This window comes from Mercenaria mercenaria, unplaced genomic scaffold, assembly GCF_021730395.1.
Source record: "Mercenaria mercenaria strain notata unplaced genomic scaffold, MADL_Memer_1 contig_3092, whole genome shotgun sequence".
Classification (NCBI taxonomy): domain Eukaryota; kingdom Metazoa; phylum Mollusca; class Bivalvia; order Venerida; family Veneridae; genus Mercenaria; species Mercenaria mercenaria.
Window position 1 is genome coordinate 27,807 of NW_026461200.1, and position 18,279 is coordinate 46,085.

The window sequence follows — 18,279 nt, forward strand, 5'->3', positions numbered from 1 at the left end:
CTTGACTTGAACATAAAAGTTCATCGTCACATAAACTGTACATGCATGCGTGTATACGAGAGAGTATAACAATATTTATGACCCTTACTGGGAGAGAAAACTTAACACATATCTGTTGTTAAATGGTCATGGGATGACCTTATTTATCTGTACAACATATAAGAGATAATCATTGAATTGTAATACAAATGTATAAGCGTTGCATTGGAAATCATTTTTCCATAAAACAGTCAGTGAAAACAGATGTATAAGATTAACGAATGGTAACGATATGTGAAGGGTTCGTTCGAAATGGCAAAATTGTAAACCAATGTATAAAATTTTTGAATGGACACAAAATGTAGGGGGTTTGTTCGTAATAGCAGTCAAAACAATAACATTTAAAAGTTTTTGACATGGGTACCTCCTTGTATTTTTAATAACTACAGTGGTGTAGGGGATGGCGGTGGGCCAAAACGCGTATTTTTCTTTGTGTTTATCTAACCCACGCTAAAGTAGACTGATTAATCCGGTTCTGACCAGTTTTGATAGAACTAAATTCCTGACCATTTGCCGTCATATTCCTGACGGTTAGTCCCTCCCAGTACATGTCATAAAATACGCTACACCGTGAAGTGTAGCTTCCCTATACAAATGAAAAACTACCAGATTAGTACCAATTGATTTATTATTTTTTTCACTTCATTGATAAATTTAGCAAAGTGTTAATAGATGGTATAATGACATTATTTACATATCAGTGAATGAGTTCAAATTTCACAATTAAACTAACAGTGTAATCAGTTTCTTGTGTTTAGGCGTATATAAGTCAATAAGAGAAGCAAACTATACTTTACTTCGTTAATACCAATAAATTAACCATGAGTTCACCGAGCCCAAGAATGCATTAATATTATGACACACACCGCTGTTCAATAATAAGTATAATTAAACTACATTAAACAATAGGTGTAAATCCTTACCGAAACGAAATTCTAAGGGTTGCATACTACCAAAACAGCACTGGTTCTGCCCAGAGTTGCCAAGACTTGATAAACCTTGCGAAACGAAAGTTAAGATTTATCTGAGGCTATATTTTATCCTTAGATATCATCGTTAAAACAGTGAACAGAAATTGAGGACAGTACCATATAAGACATAAACAGTATCATGTAAGACTGCATTATTTTGAAAGTTACATTTAACTCCCAGGCCATCAGTTACTTCTCCTCTTAGCTACAATACCCCAAAGTGTAGACACTAAATATATGCAATATTACTAAGTATACCATACACCTCTAATGTTTACCAATATCGTTTAACATACGGATTATACTTTTTGGTAATTGGAGTATACATTTATCATACAGATAATGCAAACAATTATGTCTCTGCTTAAATGCAGAATACTGCTTATTTATTTGATATCTATACATTTGAAACATTGAGCAATTCTATGACTTTTATCATGATAGGTCGTCTACAGTAGTACCTTGGTATATAAATACTTCTCAGATGATCATATACAGGACATATAAGAATGAAATGAAACTCTTCTTCAATATCATTTTTCTCACAAAGAGTACATTTCCTTTCGTCGCTTTGGATTTTACGGTGCCTTCCAGTCTCTATATCTAACTGAAGAGAGGATAATCGTAAGTGTGCAATGGCATTTCTGTATTTAACATTACTAAGTTTTAACAAATAGTCAGACAATACAAAGTTCGTTTTTAATTCTTTATAAAGTGATAATGAGGACATAACTGAAATATCTTGCCTCCAGTCATTAATGTACATATCTAATAATCTGCACCTTAACAATGGCAAAATATTTCAGCATTGACCAAATTTGGAAATAATCATACATCATTAAAACCTGTTCTCTGTAATAAATCTCTGACCTCTGAGGCCCAGTTCATCACATGTCTGTCATTATCAGCCTCTAACCTGAGATTTTCAAACATACATGCTAACAAACAATTACTGCTTTTTTCTAAATGTAATCTAAGATAATATTTTTATAATTCTAATATAACTTTCATAGTCCGTTCTTGCTCGGACTGTTGTTGCTCTAACGATTTTAATTTGGACAATAATGAGTCAATCTTCTTCTGTTTGCTACAGATATCCTCCATATATGATGAATCGTACTCCCGGCTAAGCTCCAGCTCAATTAGTTTAGTTTCTATGTAGTTTATTTTTTGCTCTACATTATCAAGGCGACCCGTTATTTTTTCAACGGTAGATTTACTGGATTTAATGGTGTCTAAATGGGACAATTTCTTGTCTATACTATCAAGCCTTTGTATCAATAACGAGAACTGATCAGTATTCACTCCGTTCATAGTGGTCGCAGGAATAGTCCATTGATGCATATTTTGTGAATTTGGAGAACCACTGTTCATTGCTTGTATATAAGAAAATGACTGCGGGTTAACGAAGTTTTGACTTGCCTGTGGAGATATATACATAGAGTTATATTGTCCATTTGGCGATTGAAACGTTAAATGGGCATTTGGGCCACAAGGTATACCACACTGTTGAACACCAGTAGCCATTACTATACGTTTCAATTCACTTCCTTTGTCCTGCGGAAAACAGTTGCTTTTTTTTTTTTTGCTTTTTCGATCCACTTAGAAATACGGACACAATTAAATAATGCATAATCCACCAGAACTAATAAAAAGTCACAAAATAAACACTGACACTGTCTGTAATTATCCACATTTATTGTTATTTTCCAAAATTTTCATAGATTTGTTTTCTCCTATTTTCAAAAGCCCGCCATAGTTCACGCATGCGCACCAATATAAAATATATAAACATAAAGGTAAGATGACTTTCAATTAATTTGAGCTCTTTCATTATTATATTGGCGGGTTTTGTTTGTCAACAAAATCAAATTATCGAGTTTTCCATATAATAATATACAGACGTGCTTTCGAACGGTTATAAGTTAGCATTAACTGGTCAACCAATCAGTCCTTGAACAATAGTACGAGGTTTCAGTAAACTACAGATGAAACATAATAAGTGGACTTGTCCCATTTTGTTATCTCCCAATAACAGTGATTGAACGTTTATTACAAAATCATTTTACCCATCATATTTTGTAGGTATTTTATACAAATATGAAGGTAACATCCACTTTTACTGGTATTATCTCTTTCATGATATTGAGAGAAATTGTTTGTCAATAAAACCTAAAATTATTGAGTTTTATCCAATATTTTTAAGAAACAATATTATACAATTATTGCCTTTTGGTAAGGTCGATAAATCCAGTATCGACCGAACATAAAAGGCAACAATTGTTTTATTATTAAATCCAGCTACTTATAAATATAATCTTTAAACAGAAATATCTGCAGCCTTTGGTCATTTTTCGTGGTAGATTGTATACGACATCGCATTGTTTTGACGTTAAACCGTGATAACACGGAAAGGACTATAAGTATAGATTTAATAATAATAACTTTTGTCAAATACTTAACTATCACGCAGCATTTAATCTAATTCAATGGTTTTAAAGCATTTTCTTAGATTTTGTTTAAGAAATAATATATCTCATTTAGTGATTTGTCGCTGAATAAATCATTTTTTGGAGTTCCGATGCGAAGGAATTATATCACGGGGCGCAGCCCGATTGATATAACAATAGAAAATCTACGCATCTGAATGACAAACAATGATTTTATTCAAGAGCAAATCACTAAATGAGATATATTATTTCGATTCTAGCACGTTACCAAGGACATTAAAGTACATCCTTGACGGGATTCATTAATTATTTGCCCGTTTTCAATCGGTTTCTTTATTCAGCACGCCGCTATGCCGTTTGACGCTATGACGTTATAATTGTGATGTCAGAACAGTGAATTGTTTAAGAAATAATTTATAGTAAAACAGTGTTTTATCACTATTTATACACGATTGGCGGTTATACGTCGTGCGTAATATTTTCACGAGGGAGCAGCCGGAGTGAAATTATTTCGGACAACATATTACCGCCCGAGTGTGTACATAGTGATAAAATACTGTTTTGCTATAAATTATTTCGATTCTAATATGGTTTTTTTTATTGTAAAACTTCTATCAAATATGATTGAACTGTTTCTTCGCGCAAGCATGACACCAATAGTAGGTCTTTGTTTAGTTACGCCAGGACCCGAAATGTATGTCTTGCGGCAGAGTTCAGTTCGGGTGAAAAATCTTGCGAACTATTCAGCAAAGCGAATAACTTACTAAGTATGTGTGTAAATTGATCAACACATTTGTACAATGTGACATTTCATTTAAAAAGTGTTATTAAGTAAAATATTTCATGAAATTAGAAAGCGCTATATCTTGATGCGTACATGGCGCTAAATATCACGTTGATGCGACGTCAATATAATATCATTGTGCTAATTAAAGCATTGTTAGTCATATTAGAATGTATATCTTAACACGATCCGATTCATTTTCGTATTAAACAAAGAAGGCTGAAAAAAGTGAATTATTATACAACAATTCACTGTTCTGACGTCACAATTATTACGTCATAGCGTCAAACGGCATAGTGGGGCGCTGGAAAAGAAGCCAATTGAAAAACGGACTAATATTTAATGAATGCCGTCAAAGTCCTTGGTAACGTGTTAGAATCAAAATAATATATCTCATTTAGTGATTTGCTCTTGAATAACATCATTGTCGATCAGATGCGTATTATTATATCGCTCGAGTTGCGCCCTCTTGATATCATTCCTTCGCATCTGAACTCCAAACAATGATTTATTCAGCGACAAATCACTAAGGCCTCACCAAATTAAAAAGTTGTTCATCGGATTTGCCGCTCGTATATTTTCAGAAACACAAAAAAATATTTTTTTTTTGTTTTTGGCTTGCGCTCGCCCCATTGAAAAAAATCAATCCAAAATTTTTTGGTGCGCTACTTTTTACGGACGTAAAAGTGTATAAATGCTTATAATTCCAGTCCTAGATTGTTCTCAAATGGATTTTAATAAAAATAAATACATACTACGCACACATCGTCTATAATAAATCACAACACTTATATTTAGTTGCATTAAAGTTGTTTCCCCTTTATGCAGTTACGCCATTTTCTTCAAATGTTTACCAAATTACATGCTAAAAAAAATCGATTTATTTCATTGAAAACTGGATGAAGAAAAGCTTACTAATTTATTTGATAACATCAATCTACATTATTTTGGTAAGGGTAAATACTTATTGATGCATGTCACTTATCTGTTTTCTGTTTTTCCTGTCCAAATGATCAGCATTTGGCAAATGATTTGCATACGAAAGTTGGTGGGGTAAGGAATTTACATTATGAGTTGTTTTCAGAACCGTTTCGATTTTCAAATTTTCCAATCATTTAGTTGACTAATGTTAATGCTAATACACGTTAATCTCCATTTCAGACTTTAATTGAGACTTTGTTTCAACAAATTTAATATGTTATGAAAGTTTAAAGTTAGAAAAAGAGCTGTAGGCTACAAGAAGATATCATGCTCGACTTTTCTGAATTAGAGCTTTGCCAGTAAAAGGGGCATGATAGTCAGAAGCTTTGAAAGTACAGAGCTATTGGTCATTATATAAAACTTAATATTTGATGTATCATAAACTTTGTAAAGTCAGCTAAGAATGCTACATTTTCATAGCAGTAAATATTCAAGTCACATATGTATGCGATAAGTATGGTGTAAGGTTATGCATTGTTGTTTATTACATATTTTCTAACAGCATTTTCAAAAGCATGCATTATTTGATTACAGTGTACTGTATGACACTGTTAATACATTTTTTACACGAGTTCGCTTTGTTAGGCGTCTGCAGGTCAGATTTTCTCAATCCCTGGGGACTTACTTTTTAATTTAAAAGGGCTATGCATTCTATTTTAAGGTATTTATTAGTCAGCCGAGACCCAAATGAAGATAAATATATTTCTTCGCTCTTCGCTCGCTCCTGATTTTCTCAAAAACCTAAACAAATATTTAAATTATTTTTTCGCTCGCCGCCTCAATTTTTTCAGAAAAAAATCCGATGAACAACTTATCAATTTGGTGTGGCCTAAATGTGATATATTATTTCTTAAATAATTCACTATTTTCAGACTTCTTTGTTCAGGCGTGCAGCTAGGGCATTTTTCATTGTACGCAGACGTAATGGGGGTGGGGGTCGGTGTATCCTCCCTTTGATTATTTATCAATGTGAGAACGGCAAATGGTGCATTTTAGCGTGTATTTGAAGCAAAAACATTGCACGAAAACCTTGTTCTTTGTTAATTTTTTATATAAAATGTTTTATTTTACTAGGTATGTGCGTAATATTGCAATCTGTGCTTTAGTGATCCATGTTATATATGTGCAAGTATTAATTCAAAACAAATGGTTAGTGTAGTGGTGAGACACTTTTAAAATATCCTTGTGGTTGCATGCCATGGATATTTCATTCAGAGATATGTCTGTAAGTATATATACGATAGTTGTTACAAGCAATTTGCCATAACTCCAAACTGAATACCAGACTAGTCAACAAAGACATGCAAAGTTTCATGATACTGATGCAAATGCACCACATCTGAAACTGATACCTTGCGTAGGGAAAGCATTCCGGTATAGCGATGTCTTCATTACGTCGACTTCGTTATAGGTATTTCCCTTACCTTTTTCCTTTAACTAAAACAGTATTCTGCAAAATGTTTCTTACACCTTTTAAATTATTTCGCGGTTTCGCCATCGTGATCTCGCGCTTTGTCATCATGATTTCGCGCTTTGCCATCATGATCCCGTGCTTCGTGTATCGCCTGTAAATGATGGAGAAGAGCGAGATCACACTGGCGATGTGCGAAAAAATGAAAATTTCAGGCATAACCATTAGCATTTGGAAGACATTTTACCAACAATATTGAATCATAAAAAAATGTTAAAAACATAGCGTGATTGTTGATATATCTCAACGACATCTAAAACCAAGTATTTCACTGAAAACTTGATTGGATAATTTTTTAAAATGTTCTTTAAGGTCTTCTGAAATATAATACATATAATTTAGTTACCTATAAGGCCATTGAAAAAACTGTGCCCACCAATTATAAAGAAAGAACATATTTATCTCACTGTGAATTGCTTGTCAGATACTGTAATATCGTATGACTTGTACCGGTGTCAAACCTTAGCAATACGCGTAGGATTTAACTAGGTGTTATTATTTCTATTATATTTTATTTTCACATTGGGACCATGGAATAATTGATAATTTCATACATTTAAGTACAATTATAAGATATATCTATGATATCTGGAAATAACGTAATAATTATTGATTAGATATGTAGAATATCACACGGGGGCGTTTGCATGTGAAGTTTCTCGATGTTGGCCTTTATATATTTCCCCGATTAATGAAACTGTTCGATTTCATTTAAGTAAAATAGAACCAAAACATCACAAGGGGGTGTCTTCTCTCGTTTCCATTCATGTGCCCCGCCAGCGCTTTGCTTAATGACTTGCAGCTGTAAGTTCAATATATATCTTCTGAAAAAAAAGAAACAGAGAAAAGATCCGTATTCCTTAATTGTCAAAACATTCATCACATGATTTTCATCTGTATTGTTATTATTTTATCTGAAAACTGTGCGGAAGTCGAAACAGCAGGATTTTAGGGTAGATAGGTCTAGTTTCTAGTTTGGTGGACCCTACAGGCTTCTACTGTTGATTTAGCAGGGTCGGTCGTTTGTAGAAACTTTTTTAACAGGGTAGCAGAGTTAAAAGGCAACAGCCTATGAATATAAGAAGTGGTGTTGCATCACTTTTAATGTATAGGTGTCACGATTAAGTCGTGACATCAATACATTGTATTTCGAGAAGTTGATTTCGCAGAAATGAGTAGAATTATACATCACGTGCTCCAAGAATTGTGAAAGTTGGTGATTTATGTGATATCGTGTTGAATTTTGAAAGTAATTAGAATTTTCTATTCTACACGATACTTTTAACCTAACTACATGGAAATACTTTAAAAAAATAAGTCTTCTAGCTAATAGTTAAGAATAAGAGAAGGGACCCATGATCCTTATTTGTCAAAACATTATTCTATATATCTGAAAATTGTGTTTTTGTTTTGTGGAAGTCGACACAATGGCTATTCTTAATAAGTAGCCTTATTTATTTAATACATAACGATTTGTAAAGAAAGCATTCACTCAAATATTATATGTACAATAGACTGGTGAACATAGAAAGTAGTATTGATTACGTCAAGAATATATATTATTTGTTGTTGATGTAAAATCCCCATGCAAAATATAGATTTGTTCGTAAGTTTTCGAAACGCTATAACATACTGTCATCCCAAGACCGACACGCAGAAGTACATCCCAGATGTTATACATGTGTAGCTTTTGAATTCTAAACCTTCCTAGAGCAGTCCTCACTTATATGCCAACCCTGCTGGAACAATTGATAATCCTCGTTTAATTTACCTATTAAGCCTCACAATTTAGCTATTGTACAAAAAAAACCTTGAAACCTGGCAAACATTGATAGTCTTGGGAGTTGAGCAAATTTATAATCTTGGAGATCTAATTACTTGGAGAATGATCTTGGAATTGAACTTTTGAGGTGTTGAATTCTTGGAGTTGAACTTTTCTGGGTGTTGTGGCTGCAGTATGTGTATTCTGGTACTGTACGATGTGCATTGCCTGTAGTCGTCTGATTTTACGATATTATTTTCATATCCTTCTAATTTACGCTTGATAATTTATTTTGATTTACTAATTTATCACCACAATTTAGCAAATTTTGGAATTATGCTTCAACTTACTTTTAGAAAAAAAAACTGGACAAATAGCAAACAAAAATAATATTGGAGTTGAACTGTTGGAGATCTGATTACTTGGATAATAGCGTCTGATACCCTGTTGGGCAGTAGGACCACAATGACCCTTTTGTTTCTTTTATCTTTCTTAAATGATAAGCGCAGTTTGGGAACACCGGGAGCGCATTTATGTACACAATGATTTTGTAGTTACTGTTGAATAAACATGGTTTGGAAAACATCGTCTGCTACTGATTAAGTCATACCTAAGCGAGTCATCGTCACCAGTGCCTTTGTTTAGGTTGCGTAGACCTACCCTCCATTGTTTTTATTGTTCTGGGTGCTCAGACCTTGACTTACCCTCTATTTATCCCATTAAATCGTCTGCTAGGATTCTAGATCGATATCGGGGATATATTTTACTACTTTATAACATGTTAAACCTAACTCTTTGTGTAGAAAAAAAAATCTGAGGAGATGCATATGACTACTTATGGGAGTGAAGCCATTGTCACGTGACAGATATCACGTGATGGAAACGTTGATATTGTATATAGACATCTGGAAATACATACTTTTACTTTCATTTTACCAAACAGCTTCGACTAACTTTTTGAAGCATATAACGTTGAAAACGGTGCTTAAAAAGCAAGGACAAATATCAAACAGGGAAAACCATGTTCGAAAAACGCTGCTTAACCTACAACAAACATACATATATGAAGAGTGCTGCAAATGGGATAGTCTCCCCAGATTGTCGTAAAAGCAGCGCGCGAAAATGAACAGTTTTGCTCGGGATTAAAACAAATAGTGATATCTTAAGAAGCGTTTTCGGTCAACAATTACGACAAAGAGTTTTTCTCCAAGGCTTTTGAAAATAGTGCACGAGTACAGCGTGCTTAGTGGGATCTCCTTTCAAACATTTTTGGAGAAAAAATCTCACACTCAATTTAGTGATGAATTTTAAGGTTTCGATGGAGGCATTGAGAAACAAAAATCAAACAACACCAAATCATAGAAAGAAAGAGTTGTTTGACATGAAAATTGAACAGCATGTAAAACATGTATATTACTTTACGAAACAAGTGTCAGTATACTGATATAAACATTGAATTCCGGAAAAGGGCTGCCTAAAGGGGCTCCACTTCCGGACAGTTAAACGCCTTTAAAAACTCACCATTTTCAAAGAACTGTTACACATGTTCGTTTTGATGCATTTGCAATAGCGTGCGAGTGGTGAAATTTCGCATAACAAGGTGGAACACAGTTTTCAGCAATTGTTTATCTTTATTTCTTTACAAATGGCATTCATTTTCAAAGGGAGACAACTGTTCCCGATTATTTTAAGTACAAATGGCATTCATTTTCAAAGGGAAACAACTTTTTCCGATTATTTTAAGTAATCTTTGAGAAAAATTTGTCTCCCTTTGAAAATGAATGCCATTTGTAAAGAAAAAAAGATAAACAATTGCTGAAAACTATGTTCCACCTTGTTACGTGAAATTTCACCACTCGCACGCTATTGCAAATGCATCAAAACAAACATGTGTAACAGTTCTTTGAAAATGGTGAGTTTTTAAAGGCTTTTAACTGTCCGGAAGTGGAGTCCCTTTAGGCAGCCCTTTTCCGGAATTCAATGTTTATATCAGTATACTGACACTTGTTTCGTAAAGTAATATACATGTTCGGGCGTACAGTTAACGGTAAATACAGTGTGCATATTCAAATATACACTAATTATTATCTGTTCAAAACATGTATCACTTTTGAATTTAAATCCTCCAACTTCAATGTTTTAATTTTAAAAGCAGAACATATACTAGCACAAATGAAACGACATTGTTTACAAATTGTTATGCTTAATAATAGAAACAAATATTGTACTTTCCGTAGTGCATATATAGTAACCGTGTAAAGTTAATAATAGTACCAAATATTGGACTTTCCTATTTAAATATAGTAACAGACCACGATTCATTGCTGAACATATTTGTAACACACATTTTAACGCACTCGCCAATTTGATTGACACGTAATAGTTATAGTATGTGTGAGAGTGTGTTACCAGGATATATCAGAGCTAGGGGTACATCGAGGGTATTTTTCTCTGTACATATCGCCGAGGCCGGTCTATCCTCACAACACACGAGCATTACATATTATAACTGTTTAATCGCATAGTTTTATCATTAAAATTTATATATTATTTTCATTTAAATTTATTATTATTTTTACACTTTTGATTTCCTTTCTGCGCCTCGCTGACTGAAACGCGAAAACTTCTGTTTTAGAAAATGTGTTCCCCAGATAAAAGTATCCAACAGATTTCTGCACTGGCTTTAAATCTTTGCATTTCATTGGCCAAACATATTGTAAAACTTGTTGTTTTGTTTGTAAAAAAAAACAAAGAAAAAGAAACATTTGAGAAAACTCAGAATTTCATATAGTCATCGTACTTGCGACCACCTCTATTAAGCGATTTTTTTTTATTAAACGACTGGTCAGAATCCCTCCCGAATGTTTTGAGTACATAAATTCATTCCATTTAACGACTCTTTTATTAAATGACTAGCGACCACATTAATGTAGTCTTTGAAACATTCTAGTTTATTTATTCTTTTACTTTATAAATGTAGGTGTTTGTTTAATTCTTTCTCTGTGAACTGTAAATTGGAGCTAAAATCACCTTTTCTTTGAAAGAAAAAAAATATACTCCCTCGATAGGACCTGGCCACGGTAAGGGAAAAAGTGTTGCGATATATATCGGAACAGTTTTACTGTGCTGATATATATCACAACAGTTTCTTTCTAATGCAACTCCATAGAGATTTCCTTGTTGATATATATCTTAACAGTTTTGAAAAATTTTAGCACAGATTTTGTAGTAATAATGTGTGTTACCATGTTTAACATACTGTAAAGATCAAAGGAAAATTGCCGAACTATGCGATAAATAAAAAACTCTTAAGGAAAATGTAAATAAACACATTTCATAAGTTAAACGGTTTTTAACATAGCTATAAGATCCCATTTTAACAAAATATATGTTCAATTTTACATTTACCTATTTTTGAATTAGTGTATTTATCATTTATTTCTTTGACACAGTTACACAATTAATTCAGTATTGCTGCAGCAAAAAGCAGTTTACGTAGATAACCAGTCAAATCTTGTTGATAAAGACCTATCATAATATTTTTATGTATAAACGGTTTATCATTAGTCAAACAGACGTCAAAGAGACAACAGCAAGATACAGGTAAGATTCAACAGACGATAATCTTTTTTTCCACTTAAATATAGGTTTAATGGTTTGCTGCGGGTAATTGACCTTATTCACTCGGCAATACGATAAACTAAATAGGCGGGTAGTTTGTAGGATATTTTGCAAACGGGGTTAAGAGGTTTGAAAATGTTATTCTATCTTTATATTTAATGTGTTGTAACCTAATTGTCATCTACTGAACACAGGTATTCATTCAATAAAGCTGAATCAAAGTGTTCTTATGCTAGTATACAATAAATCTATCTTAGCCGCATTATCATTGTGACCTTCATGCCCCTAGCACGATTTTTATGTCGTGTTATTGGTACCGCTTAGTTTCTCAGCTTGAACATTTCGGCCTGGGTGGTTCCAATACGCCCGCTTTCATAGCTTCGGGTATTGTATAAGCACCCCTTGGATATGGTGCCTGCTTTTTAGTTTTGTCTTTTGGAAGTTCCTGTGATATGCAGGCTTCATAATCTCAAATCACCTTTAAGATTCCAGTTTGTTTAGTTCTGCCTATTGTTTTCTCGTTTAGAGCCTACTCATTATTTTAACTTGTGACCATACGCCGCTTATCATGGAATTACACGCTAGTACATCATTGATAAAACAAGGACATATATCAAACATTCATGTGCACTGCCGTATGAACATATCTGCGGATGTATCTTAATTGTTTTTTGTACTTGTATCATGTGTAAATGTTGAGTTCTGCTCAACCCGGGGCTAGAGGGCGTAGGCGGTAGAAGCATTTCCACTACCGTACATGAATAGTCGCAATCAAAGCCCGTATTATTTTTGCTTTTGCCATGTTGCGCGACCTGTTGAGTTTCCACTTTTTCTATCTTTGACCTCCTTGTATGTAAAGTTTATTTAGCTACTGTACATAGACAGTTATCAAAATCTGTAAAAAGATCCTTTGGCAGCAAAGAATGCAACCTAGTAGAATAATAGCAGACTCGGTTTGATTGAGTCTGTTCATGAGAGGCAATGGAATATGCAAGACCTATCACGCACTCTAGCACCAGCTTAAGCGGAACTCTATTACACATATGATGAATGGACACCAAAGGACCAGAAAATATAACAACACTGAATCTAAGTACAGGGAGACTTTTTAAAGCCGCCACACGGCCCATAAAGTGTGCTCTTGTGATAGTTAATAAAATCTGTAAAAAGATCCTTTCGATGCATACTAGAAGATTAATTACAGACTCGGTTTGATTGAGTCTGTTCATAAGAGGTATGACTCAAAGTCTAATGACCATTGGCCAAAGTATTCTTCACCTTTTTGTGATAAACTATTTAAGTAACAGTTTCATTGTGACATTGACATCAAACCTTCTTACACCTTGCAAATGTGACCATCAGATTCTGTTTATGTGCAATGCATTTTGACGATCAGATACTCTAACTGCTTTCATTTTTCTCAATATTTTGTTTATAATTGTAAATTCCTTGGCCAAATATAATTAATTACCAAATGTTAATTATCATTTTAGAAAATAAATGCAGTGCATTTTCAGCTGTGTACACAATAAATATTAGAATTCATGTAATTCTGATGCAACTTTAGCTGATTTACATGAAGTAAAGTCATTACTTCAAAAGAAAGGAAATATGGAGCTAGTTCCAAGCATACGCAGCTGCCTAGAAAACTCTATACTGTATACAACAGCTTTTGTCATGACAAATCACCATTGAAAAATACTTTAATCATATCTAGCTTCATCATACTTCATTAATATCATCTATAAAGGATCAGAAAAATATTCCCTATTTATTTATCAGATAGCAAATTACTATTTCATTACTTAAAATATCAGTTATTGTGAAATGTATTCAGTGTATGTATTTATGTATTTTGAGAGTACACACCATTCATCAGTTTAATTCTACTGTTGATAACAAATCAGCAAATGCAAAGTTGCCCCTTATAAGTAGAATTTTATTCTCCATTTCAATCCTATCTAGGTTGGGAATTATGTTACATAACCACTTTAAGGGGTCCTTGGTAAACTCCATCCCTATCCATTTATGTGCTTAATCTATCTATTTTCAGTGCGTCTTGAGAGGAATGTCGTCGATTTCATTAATATCGTTCGGCTACTAGGTATGTCCGAAACTCTACTGATGTCAAATTTGAAAAGAATCCTTTGAAAATACAGCCATGTTTAATATATCTTTTCATTGTTTTTTATTTTTTTTTGCCTATTGTGCAAATTGTGATTGTCACTGTCACAGACTTGTCGTTGTGAGTAAATGATTCGATTTCCATTAGACAGAGAATCGATTGAAATCTTTCTAGTTTAAAAATGCCATTTGAACTACTTACCTTATACATTCCACGTACTAGGGTAAACAATCATTATAATTCCACGACAGATAATAACAGTGTGAATCGAAAGCTTCGGTCTTTTTCATTATTTTTTGGCATAACCCCTAAAGCTAACTCGACGACACATGTTGAAATAACACAGTATCTATGTTATGGCGGCTTCCCTGAAAACCCTGGTATTTTGTTTTGTTTAATGATATAGCGCTGTCCAATAAAAAAAATAACTCATCCTGATGTGCTTCACTGCGGGGAATCATATGCTGAAAATAATCTTTAAACCAAAATAAATTTGTGAATAATATGGGATAATACTGAAACAACTTTTGCTGTAAATCTAAAATATAGCCTATCATATGGCAACATAGATGTATCCTAAAACTACCAACTTTTCAATCACAATCATCTTCTGCTTATCTGGAAACAAACTGAGATTTCTTATTTTCCTTAGTGTTTGTAATCACAGGAAATCTATCATCATTGTCAACTACATAATGATTTAACATTTTTTGTTAGTCATATGTTAGGCTGTGTTAAATTTTTTATATCTTATATTAGGAAATTTATTCATGTGCTTTAAAACATATCTTTACTTTCGAGAGTATTTTGATAATGAGATTCCCCACAGTGGTGTTTGTTAATGACGACTTAGTAGAAATGTCCACTTTTTGTGAACAGAAACGACATGTTCCGATGTGAGTGACCATTTTTAATTTGATCTTAAAATATCTTCTTAGCGCTTAAGTATATCATGCAATGAAACAGAGAGAAAATTTCTGCGAGCGAATCATTGGGATTTAAATATTAGTTATTTATTTCTATGTGTTTTTGTGTATTTACTTCTGACTTCGATATTTCAATGTATTTAAGGTCGCAATATGCTGAATGTCTTGTGGCATTCAGACTCCTGCAGCTGTCACAATGCATTGTTTTGATGTTTAGCTTATATGGAGCTGCATTTCGACAACTCTATAACAGTCGTGTTTTTAAGTCATCGAAAATACATTCTTCATAAATAATTGAATACTTTAAGCAAAAAAACATATTTTTGGATAAAGACAAATCTGCCTCAAGTGTCTGTCCTTTGTAATCAGCTAAATCCCCAGTTTTCAGAAACACTGCGGGTTTGCATATGTACTTTATAAATGTCAATAGCAAGACCCTTCCCGCAAGCTTGGACAGAGGTCACCAAATTTGTATCTGCTGGATAAGCTACCAAGTAGCTACCAAGTAGATATTTCAACATAACTTGTATCACATGATATTGTTGCACTTCTAAACAGTCCTTCAAAGTTGAGTTAAATATAGTAAATACCATCAGAAGTTCCAACTAGACGGTATACATTATTCAGCCTATTGTGTTCAATTTGTTGAAAAGATTTCTGCAATAAATCATATTTTCTACATATTTTTATGTATTTCCTGAAAACATATAGGGCAAAATTTCGCGTAAATGCTTAGAACTGCCAGGCGATGCTCGACAATTATCACGATAATATTTTTAACTTTTCAGCAAAGTTGTGCATTTTTGTCTGAAAAAATTATTTCAATTATGCGCATGAAATTATTTTTCTCGATATGCTTTTTATTTCCAGGTTAACTTTAGGCTATCGTGATAAACTCGTCAGAAAACTTCGAAACATCAGTATAATTTCTGAAAGTATCGAAAAAGCTAATTAAGCTAATAAATGGCAGTTATGGACAGTAACACAAAAGGTATCGAGAAAATACAGTGCAACCTTTGTAAAGCAACACCCTTTGAAATATTGACTGTTATGTAGAGGTTGTTGTTCTGGAGATGTAAATTTGATAGCATATTTCAGCTTAGGGAAACTTTAATGATGTTGTTATAGAGAGGCTTTTGATTAAGACAGGGTCGCTCTGGAGAGTTTGCTGTGTAATGTAAGTTATCGCAATAATATTTCCAGGAGACCTTCCACTATTAAGATAATATTTTCACAAACCTTCGCTTTATCAAGAAATGTTTTCACAGTATCATGGTAGGAACCTACTATCTCGTGGCAGAAATATGCCCATATAGTAGAAATGCACCGTTTAAAAGTACCAATTTGTACATAGAATCTGCAAGTAAAAGAAAGTTGGTCACAAAAGACGATTATCTTCGCATTTGTTTTTAAAATTGCAGGAAAGTTCCTAAATATTACATTCACACTAATCATGTTAAATTCATTAAATGGATTTTAGTTAGTAAATTGCTACATTTCGATCAGAAAAAAAACATCATGAAAATCCAACATTTCACACTTGATACGGATTCTTTAATCAAAATGATTTTCCTAGATTTTGGCTGTCATCTTCGATTCCTTACCGTCGTGAAGGAGGACTTTTAAAGACATATTGCTGAAACAGTAGACTCATTTTTCTTACAAATAAGTATGTTTATCGTTTTGGGGGCATGAACCATACATGGGAGGTCTTAGTCTCTGGTGCTTATATACTCTGGAATTTCAGTATTGGCTCTTATATGATATGTACGCTTAAGGGACTCGAGCTTCTAACTCATACAAATGCGAGATATGCGGCTTATTTTATCACTTATTTTCTAACAATCATGCATTCCCGTAAATGCTGTAAATGTCGATTCTTTGCAACAAATCTAAAAACAGATATTCAAAAAAACTTACAAGAAATTCATACAAAACAGTATTTATGCAATCGTTCAAAAATACATTTAATAAAATAATCAGTCACGGTAATTTTCTTACTTATGGCATGTTTTGAAAATGTATACGTCCAAACCATTACATGCAAACTGATTCAAATACTTTAAAGGTATTAATAAACTTTGATAATGTGGCAGTTGACCTCAATGTAATCGACACTGTTTATTTTCCAATACAGGTAAATCCAATATTTGCTTTACAATAGAACTATGACGGATTATCTTTGAACACCTCTGGACTTATTGGACTCAACTGCCACATTATCAAAGTTTATTATTATTAGTACATTCAGATCGGTGATAATTCGAAACTGTTGTTTATGATTGACTCGTTAAAACAAAAAGTAAAATGCTGTAATAAACTGATTGTATTGAATAAGATCAAAACATCTACTACTGTATCGTCCAGTAATGTAACAAATCATTGAGATTAGTATTGTCAGATTTTTCATTTAACCATAAGTCACAAGTTAAAGATTTTTATAATATATTCATAACATGTTTTTAACCGCCTGGAAGCCGAGTGCGGAAGGTCGTGGGTTCGATCCCCGGCCGCGTCATATCAAAGATGTAAAAATGGTTATAGCAGCTTTCTCGCTTGGCGCTCAACATTAAGGTGATAGTGCTAGGACTGGTCAGCCCGGTGTCAGTATAATGTGACTGGGTGGGGTATCATGCCTATGGCCTGATATTCCAGTGAGGCAGCACTATAAAGTTGAGCATTGTGCTCACTGCTACAAGTAGACACCGTCGTTTATATGACTGAAAAAGAAAATGTTGAAAAAGACGCTAAACCCAAACACACACACACACACACACACACACACACGCACACACACACACACAAAAGCATACACACTCATAATATGTTTACATTATCTATCATAAACATCATTAACTTGTGACTATAATAAAAAATCTGACAATACTAATCTCTATGACTTGTTATATTACTGGACGATACAATAGTAGATGTTTTGATTATATGTTTACATTATCTATCAGATATGTTCTCCGTGACTATTTGATAAACGACATTGTGTCTGAAATCGTTAGTCCTCCACCTCTGATTCATGTGAGGAAGTTGGCAGTTACTAGCGAAGAACAGGTTTGTACTGGTACAGAATCCAGAAACACTGTTTAGGTTAATTTTTTTCCCGCCGTTACATAACTGAAATACTGTAGAAAAGT